The 7,661-nt window shown below is 51.0% G+C and overlaps 10 non-coding genes across 10 annotated transcripts; all 10 read right to left on the bottom strand.

Annotated features, from left to right (window-relative positions):
* Positions 1-83: 83 nt before the first annotated feature.
* On the bottom strand, positions 84-156 carry Trnaa-ugc (transfer RNA alanine (anticodon UGC)). The gene has a single exon. It is a non-coding gene; the product is annotated as a tRNA-Ala (tRNA).
* Positions 157-1,169: 1,013 nt separating this feature from the next.
* On the bottom strand, positions 1,170-1,242 carry Trnaa-agc (transfer RNA alanine (anticodon AGC)). Its single transcript has one exon. It is a non-coding gene; the product is annotated as a tRNA-Ala (tRNA).
* A 416-nt stretch (positions 1,243-1,658) lies between these two features.
* On the bottom strand, positions 1,659-1,731 carry Trnaa-ugc (transfer RNA alanine (anticodon UGC)). Its single transcript has one exon. It is a non-coding gene; the product is annotated as a tRNA-Ala (tRNA).
* A 1,013-nt stretch (positions 1,732-2,744) lies between these two features.
* On the bottom strand, positions 2,745-2,817 carry Trnaa-agc (transfer RNA alanine (anticodon AGC)). Its single transcript has one exon. It is a non-coding gene; the product is annotated as a tRNA-Ala (tRNA).
* A 416-nt stretch (positions 2,818-3,233) lies between these two features.
* Positions 3,234-3,306, bottom strand: Trnaa-ugc (transfer RNA alanine (anticodon UGC)). The gene has a single exon. It is a non-coding gene; the product is annotated as a tRNA-Ala (tRNA).
* A 1,013-nt stretch (positions 3,307-4,319) lies between these two features.
* Positions 4,320-4,392, bottom strand: Trnaa-agc (transfer RNA alanine (anticodon AGC)). Its single transcript has one exon. It is a non-coding gene; the product is annotated as a tRNA-Ala (tRNA).
* A 416-nt stretch (positions 4,393-4,808) lies between these two features.
* Positions 4,809-4,881, bottom strand: Trnaa-ugc (transfer RNA alanine (anticodon UGC)). Its single transcript has one exon. It is a non-coding gene; the product is annotated as a tRNA-Ala (tRNA).
* A 1,013-nt stretch (positions 4,882-5,894) lies between these two features.
* Trnaa-agc (transfer RNA alanine (anticodon AGC)) lies at positions 5,895-5,967 on the bottom strand. The gene has a single exon. It is a non-coding gene; the product is annotated as a tRNA-Ala (tRNA).
* A 416-nt stretch (positions 5,968-6,383) lies between these two features.
* Positions 6,384-6,456, bottom strand: Trnaa-ugc (transfer RNA alanine (anticodon UGC)). The gene has a single exon. It is a non-coding gene; the product is annotated as a tRNA-Ala (tRNA).
* A 1,013-nt stretch (positions 6,457-7,469) lies between these two features.
* On the bottom strand, positions 7,470-7,542 carry Trnaa-agc (transfer RNA alanine (anticodon AGC)). The gene has a single exon. It is a non-coding gene; the product is annotated as a tRNA-Ala (tRNA).
* Between the last annotated feature and the right edge of the window lie 119 nt (positions 7,543-7,661).

Raw genomic sequence — 7,661 nt, 5'->3', positions numbered from 1 at the left:
AGTCTGTGACGCTGGCTTTGCAACATCTTGCGTGCCTTTAGGCTCGCCGCGACCAACACTTACCACGCACTGACCACAAAACATGGAGGCGCCGGGGCTTGAACCCGGGACCTTTCACATGCAAAGCGAACGCTCTACCAACTGAGCTACGCCCCCAAGCACAACCAAGCTGCGCTGTTCTCCATTCTTTACTACTCTTATGTGCACGGACACGATGGTTGGTTGGTTTGCAGGGCTGAAGGGAACAGAGTACAAAGGCGCGGACGCGTTCATATACACAAGAGTTCCAAGTAGTTTCGATGCTCTGGTATTACGACTGCAAATTCCGTCCGTTTTTAACGTCTTAAATTGAAGGGGCAGTCACAAGCTGCTCTGTTTTCAAGCCATGTCGACAATCACACAGCACCTGAGGTAACAAGCACATCTGAAGCCCCATTGTGCACTCGACTGTTCATGCCAACTCACTGCCTCGCACTTTACTACTGTGTACCACTCTTGTCGTCCAACTGCAAAAGACTGGGCCACAACAAGTTTCCGCGTCTCCATTGCACTGCGCAAACTACGAAACGCTCCCCAAACATGGCACTCACCCATGCAGACGTCTTTTCCGACTTTACACGACGCTCACGCAACGCTCACGCTAGTGACACCCTTATTTAGAGCTTGACGTCGCGCCCAAGCGAGTGAGCACATTTCGCCTACGGCTTAGGCCGCCCACCTAGTGTGGCTGCTCGGTGTCTGCAGGCAGCGAGGGGCTGCAAGCTTCCCGTATTCGCGCCTATGTCACCTCTGCTTGCTTGTCAGAGACAGAGTATCGCAAAACATACAACTCACTCCATGAATTGATTGCTACGGCATCTGTCATCAGCAGTCACAACTAGCAACACCAGTAGCAGCCGACTGCACGTAAAGAATTGGAATGTGCAGTGGGATTTTTGTGAATTCGGCGCAAGGCTGATCTTTCCGACATAGGTTTGAGAATCCTATGGGAACACGTGTACTGTTTCTAAATTAAGTGTAGTGGTGGGAGGAGGGTACTTCCTGCGCATTACAGCACGCTTGCCAATTGTGGCTGCTAATCGTTCGCTCGTATCTGCCTTGACACATTTTCTGGCTGTGAATTATTCCACTTGCATGGCAGTGTGCGCATGTTGGTGTGTTAAAAATTCTGGAGGCGCTGGGTATCGATCCCAGTACCTCTCGCATGCTAAGCGAGCGCTCTACCATCTGAGCTACGCCCCCTGCTGACCAACTGCGCTACATACAGCCATATCAATTGCACAGACCCTTGCACTCCAATTATTCCGCAGACAAACACTACTCTCAATGTGTCTGTGAGGGTGTCTTTCAGGTTTCCTGCATTCTGTATCGAATCGTAGTTGGCCAGAATCAAAGTGGCACGCACGACGTCGAAAATAGCGTTCGGCCAACGCTCTGAGGTAGACGAAAGTGTTGTTCACTCTCTAGACTTCACTGAGGTTAGGCCGTTTTACCCAAGGCAGATTTGCACTCGATGACACCTCGACAACAGCCGGTCCTCACATTTACGTCTTGCTCTCCTTACGTCAGTATACTAGTCTGTGACGCTGGCTTTGCAACATCTTGCGTGCCTTTAGGCTCGCCGCGACCAACACTTACCACGCACTGACCACAAAACATGGAGGCGCCGGGGCTTGAACCCGGGACCTTTCACATGCAAAGCGAACGCTCTACCAACTGAGCTACGCCCCCAAGCACAACCAAGCTGCGCTGTTCTCCATTCTTTACTACTCTTATGTGCACGGACACGATGGTTGGTTGGTTTGCAGGGCTGAAGGGAACAGAGTACAAAGGCGCGGACGCGTTCATATACACAAGAGTTCCAAGTAGTTTCGATGCTCTGGTATTACGACTGCAAATTCCGTCCGTTTTTAACGTCTTAAATTGAAGGGGCAGTCACAAGCTGCTCTGTTTTCAAGCCATGTCGACAATCACACAGCACCTGAGGTAACAAGCACATCTGAAGCCCCATTGTGCACTCGACTGTTCATGCCAACTCACTGCCTCGCACTTTACTACTGTGTACCACTCTTGTCGTCCAACTGCAAAAGACTGGGCCACAACAAGTTTCCGCGTCTCCATTGCACTGCGCAAACTACGAAACGCTCCCCAAACATGGCACTCACCCATGCAGACGACTTTTCCGACTTTACACGACGCTCACGCAACGCTCACGCTAGTGACACCCTTATTTAGAGCTTGACGTCGCGCCCAAGCGAGTGAGCACATTTCGCCTACGGCTTAGGCCGCCCACCTAGTGTGGCTGCTCGGTGTCTGCAGGCAGCGAGGGGCTGCAAGCTTCCCGTATTCGCGCCTATGTCACCTCTGCTTGCTTGTCAGAGACAGAGTATCGCAAAACATACAACTCACTCCATGAATTGATTGCTACGGCATCTGTCATCAGCAGTCACAACTAGCAACACCAGTAGCAGCCGACTGCACGTAAAGAATTGGAATGTGCAGTGGGATTTTTGTGAATTCGGCGCAAGGCTGATCTTTCCGACATAGGTTTGAGAATCCTATGGGAACACGTGTACTGTTTCTAAATTAAGTGTAGTGGTGGGAGGAGGGTACTTCCTGCGCATTACAGCACGCTTGCCAATTGTGGCTGCTAATCGTTCGCTCGTATCTGCCTTGACACATTTTCTGGCTGTGAATTATTCCACTTGCATGGCAGTGTGCGCATGTTGGTGTGTTAAAAATTCTGGAGGCGCTGGGTATCGATCCCAGTACCTCTCGCATGCTAAGCGAGCGCTCTACCATCTGAGCTACGCCCCCTGCTGACCAACTGCGCTACATACAGCCATATCAATTGCACAGACCCTTGCACTCCAATTATTCCGCAGACAAACACTACTCTCAATGTGTCTGTGAGGGTGTCTTTCAGGTTTCCTGCATTCTGTATCGAATCGTAGTTGGCCAGAATCAAAGTGGCACGCACGACGTCGAAAATAGCGTTCGGCCAACGCTCTGAGGTAGACGAAAGTGTTGTTCACTCTCTAGACTTCACTGAGGTTAGGCCGTTTTACCCAAGGCAGATTTGCACTCGATGACACCTCGACAACAGCCGGTCCTCACATTTACGTCTTGCTCTCCTTACGTCAGTATACTAGTCTGTGACGCTGGCTTTGCAACATCTTGCGTGCCTTTAGGCTCGCCGCGACCAACACTTACCACGCACTGACCACAAAACATGGAGGCGCCGGGGCTTGAACCCGGGACCTTTCACATGCAAAGCGAACGCTCTACCAACTGAGCTACGCCCCCAAGCACAACCAAGCTGCGCTGTTCTCCATTCTTTACTACTCTTATGTGCACGGACACGATGGTTGGTTGGTTTGCAGGGCTGAAGGGAACAGAGTACAAAGGCGCGGACGCGTTCATATACACAAGAGTTCCAAGTAGTTTCGATGCTCTGGTATTACGACTGCAAATTCCGTCCGTTTTTAACGTCTTAAATTGAAGGGGCAGTCACAAGCTGCTCTGTTTTCAAGCCATGTCGACAATCACACAGCACCTGAGGTAACAAGCACATCTGAAGCCCCATTGTGCACTCGACTGTTCATGCCAACTCACTGCCTCGCACTTTACTACTGTGTACCACTCTTGTCGTCCAACTGCAAAAGACTGGGCCACAACAAGTTTCCGCGTCTCCATTGCACTGCGCAAACTACGAAACGCTCCCCAAACATGGCACTCACCCATGCAGACGTCTTTTCCGACTTTACACGACGCTCACGCAACGCTCACGCTAGTGACACCCTTATTTAGAGCTTGACGTCGCGCCCAAGCGAGTGAGCACATTTCGCCTACGGCTTAGGCCGCCCACCTAGTGTGGCTGCTCGGTGTCTGCAGGCAGCGAGGGGCTGCAAGCTTCCCGTATTCGCGCCTATGTCACCTCTGCTTGCTTGTCAGAGACAGAGTATCGCAAAACATACAACTCACTCCATGAATTGATTGCTACGGCATCTGTCATCAGCAGTCACAACTAGCAACACCAGTAGCAGCCGACTGCACGTAAAGAATTGGAATGTGCAGTGGGATTTTTGTGAATTCGGCGCAAGGCTGATCTTTCCGACATAGGTTTGAGAATCCTATGGGAACACGTGTACTGTTTCTAAATTAAGTGTAGTGGTGGGAGGAGGGTACTTCCTGCGCATTACAGCACGCTTGCCAATTGTGGCTGCTAATCGTTCGCTCGTATCTGCCTTGACACATTTTCTGGCTGTGAATTATTCCACTTGCATGGCAGTGTGCGCATGTTGGTGTGTTAAAAATTCTGGAGGCGCTGGGTATCGATCCCAGTACCTCTCGCATGCTAAGCGAGCGCTCTACCATCTGAGCTACGCCCCCTGCTGACCAACTGCGCTACATACAGCCATATCAATTGCACAGACCCTTGCACTCCAATTATTCCGCAGACAAACACTACTCTCAATGTGTCTGTGAGGGTGTCTTTCAGGTTTCCTGCATTCTGTATCGAATCGTAGTTGGCCAGAATCAAAGTGGCACGCACGACGTCGAAAATAGCGTTCGGCCAACGCTCTGAGGTAGACGAAAGTGTTGTTCACTCTCTAGACTTCACTGAGGTTAGGCCGTTTTACCCAAGGCAGATTTGCACTCGATGACACCTCGACAACAGCCGGTCCTCACATTTACGTCTTGCTCTCCTTACGTCAGTATACTAGTCTGTGACGCTGGCTTTGCAACATCTTGCGTGCCTTTAGGCTCGCCGCGACCAACACTTACCACGCACTGACCACAAAACATGGAGGCGCCGGGGCTTGAACCCGGGACCTTTCACATGCAAAGCGAACGCTCTACCAACTGAGCTACGCCCCCAAGCACAACCAAGCTGCGCTGTTCTCCATTCTTTACTACTCTTATGTGCACGGACACGATGGTTGGTTGGTTTGCAGGGCTGAAGGGAACAGAGTACAAAGGCGCGGACGCGTTCATATACACAAGAGTTCCAAGTAGTTTCGATGCTCTGGTATTACGACTGCAAATTCCGTCCGTTTTTAACGTCTTAAATTGAAGGGGCAGTCACAAGCTGCTCTGTTTTCAAGCCATGTCGACAATCACACAGCACCTGAGGTAACAAGCACATCTGAAGCCCCATTGTGCACTCGACTGTTCATGCCAACTCACTGCCTCGCACTTTACTACTGTGTACCACTCTTGTCGTCCAACTGCAAAAGACTGGGCCACAACAAGTTTCCGCGTCTCCATTGCACTGCGCAAACTACGAAACGCTCCCCAAACATGGCACTCACCCATGCAGACGTCTTTTCCGACTTTACACGACGCTCACGCAACGCTCACGCTAGTGACACCCTTATTTAGAGCTTGACGTCGCGCCCAAGCGAGTGAGCACATTTCGCCTACGGCTTAGGCCGCCCACCTAGTGTGGCTGCTCGGTGTCTGCAGGCAGCGAGGGGCTGCAAGCTTCCCGTATTCGCGCCTATGTCACCTCTGCTTGCTTGTCAGAGACAGAGTATCGCAAAACATACAACTCACTCCATGAATTGATTGCTACGGCATCTGTCATCAGCAGTCACAACTAGCAACACCAGTAGCAGCCGACTGCACGTAAAGAATTGGAATGTGCAGTGGGATTTTTGTGAATTCGGCGCAAGGCTGATCTTTCCGACATAGGTTTGAGAATCCTATGGGAACACGTGTACTGTTTCTAAATTAAGTGTAGTGGTGGGAGGAGGGTACTTCCTGCGCATTACAGCACGCTTGCCAATTGTGGCTGCTAATCGTTCGCTCGTATCTGCCTTGACACATTTTCTGGCTGTGAATTATTCCACTTGCATGGCAGTGTGCGCATGTTGGTGTGTTAAAAATTCTGGAGGCGCTGGGTATCGATCCCAGTACCTCTCGCATGCTAAGCGAGCGCTCTACCATCTGAGCTACGGCCCCTGCTGACCAACTGCGCTACATACAGCCATATCAATTGCACAGACCCTTGCACTCCAATTATTCCGCAGACAAACACTACTCTCAATGTGTCTGTGAGGGTGTCTTTCAGGTTTCCTGCATTCTGTATCGAATCGTAGTTGGCCAAAATCAAAGTGGCACGCACGACGTCGAAAATAGCGTTCGGCCAACGCTCTGAGGTAGACGAAAGTGTTGTTCACTCTCTAGACTTCACTGAGGTTAGGCCGTTTTACCTAAGGCAGATTTGCACTCGATGACACCTCGACAACAGCCGGTCCTCACATTTACGTCTTGCTCTCCTTACGTCAGTATACGAGTCTGTGACGCTGGCTTTGCAACATCTTGCGTGCCTTTAGGCTCGCCGCGACCAACACTTACCACGCACTGACCACAAAACATGGAGGCGCCGGGGCTTCAACCCGGGACCGTTCACATGCAAAGCGAACGCTCTACCAACTGAGCTACGCCGCCAAGCACAACCATGCTGCGCTCTTCTCCATTCTTTACTACTCTTATGTGCACGGACGCGATGGTTGGTTGGTTTGCAGGGCTGAAGGGAACAGAGTACAAAGGCGCGGACGCGTTCATATACACAAGAGTTCCAAGTAGTTTCGATGCTCTGGTATTACGACTGCAAATTCCGTCCGTTTTTAACGTCTTAAATTGAAGGGGCAGTCACAAGCTGCTCTGTTTTCAAGCCATGTCGACAATCACACAGCACCTGAGGTAACAAGCACATCTGAAGCCCCATTGTGCACTCGACTGTTCATGCCAACTCACTGCCTCGCACTTTACTACTGTGTACCACTCTTGTCGTCCAACTGCAAAAGACTGGGCCACAACAAGTTTCCGCGTCTCCATTGCACTGCGCAAACTACGAAACGCTCCCCAAACATGGCACTCACCCATGCAGACGACTTTTCCGACTTTACACGACGCTCACGCAACGCTCACGCTAGTGACACCCTTATTTAGAGCTTGACGTCGCGCCCAAGCGAGTGAGCACATTTCGCCTACGGCTTAGGCCGCCCACCTAGTGTGGCTGCTCGGTGTCTGCAGGCAGCGAGGGGCTGCAAGCTTCCCGTATTCGCGCCTATGTCACCTCTGCTTGCTTGTCAGAGACAGAGTATCGCAAAACATACAACTCACTCCATGAATTGATTGCTACGGCATCTGTCATCAGCAGTCACAACTAGCAACACCAGTAGCAGCCGACTGCACGTAAAGAATTGGAATGTGCAGTGGGATTTTTGTGAATTCGGCGCAAGGCTGATCTTTCCGACATAGGTTTGAGAATCCTATGGGAACACGTGTACTGTTTCTAAATTAAGTGTAGTGGTGGGAGGAGGGTACTTCCTGCGCATTACAGCACGCTTGCCAATTGTGGCTGCTAATCGTTCGCTCGTATCTGCCTTGACACATTTTCTGGCTGTGAATTATTCCACTTGCATGGCAGTGTGCGCATGTTGGTGTGTTAAAAATTCTGGAGGCGCTGGGTATCGATCCCAGTACCTCTCGCATGCTAAGCGAGCGCTCTACCATCTGAGCTACGGCCCCTGCTGACCAACTGCGCTACATACAGCCATATCAATTGCACAGACCCTTGCACTCCAATTATTCCGCAGACAAACACTACTCTCAATGTGTCTGTGAGGGTGTCTTTCAGGTTTCCTGCA

This window comes from Schistocerca serialis, unplaced genomic scaffold (genome assembly GCF_023864345.2).
Source record: "Schistocerca serialis cubense isolate TAMUIC-IGC-003099 unplaced genomic scaffold, iqSchSeri2.2 HiC_scaffold_631, whole genome shotgun sequence".
NCBI lineage: Eukaryota > Metazoa > Arthropoda > Insecta > Orthoptera > Acrididae > Schistocerca > Schistocerca serialis.
The sequence above is the reverse complement of the archived record's forward strand: the minus strand, read 5'-3'. Positions and strand labels throughout refer to the sequence as shown.